General features: G+C 56.1%; 1 pseudogene; it reads right to left on the bottom strand.

Annotated features, from left to right (window-relative positions):
• Nucleotides 1-654, bottom strand: LOC144166646 (large ribosomal subunit protein uL1 pseudogene; annotated as a pseudogene).

A 654-nucleotide genomic window follows, 5' to 3' on the forward strand; every position in this document is an offset into this window, starting at 1 on the left:
TCACAGAAGTCGTTGCGGGGAGCCCTTACTGGACATCAGCTTCAAGGACTTGACGTTCTGCCAATCGTGGGTCAACAGCGACTCCAAGTAGACGATCGTGTCGTTCACGTTTTCCGCGAGAGCGTCAGCTGGCATCTTTACGTTTCCCACTCTGACGCAAAGACTCCCAAGCTTCGTCACCCGGAATTTGGCAGTAGTCTTCAGCTCTTCAATCTTCTCCGTCAACAACTCCCCGTTCGCGACAGAGACGGGCTCCTTGCGGACTTCCCTCAGGACGCGGCGCAGCACTCCGGGAAGGGTGTTCACTAGAGACGACGACGCGAGAAAGCCGTCGTACTTCTTCGGCAGCTTGTTCACTTTAGTGATGCTCTTGCTCAGCCGCCGGATGGTGTCCTTGTCCATAAAGACGAGGTCCTTGTCCCTGGCCTCGATGCAGTGATCCTCGTCGGCAAAGACGCAAACTTGAAACTTCGCCTTGGGGACGTGCTTCAAGGTGAAGCTGCCCCTGAAGGTCTTGTCCTTTCGGGGATCGAATTTCTTGAGCCCCACGTGAAGCAGCACCGACTCCGCAAAACCCCAGGGCTTTCTTGCAGACTGCTCGAGGACGGCGTTGACGCAGCGGAGCACTGCTTCCTGTGGAACGTTAACGCTCAT

Source organism: Haemaphysalis longicornis, unplaced genomic scaffold (genome assembly GCF_048455015.1).
Source record: "Haemaphysalis longicornis isolate Haplotype H1 unplaced genomic scaffold, Haemaphysalis longicornis Haplotype H1 scaffold_18, whole genome shotgun sequence".
Lineage (NCBI taxonomy): Eukaryota > Metazoa > Arthropoda > Arachnida > Ixodida > Ixodidae > Haemaphysalis > Haemaphysalis longicornis.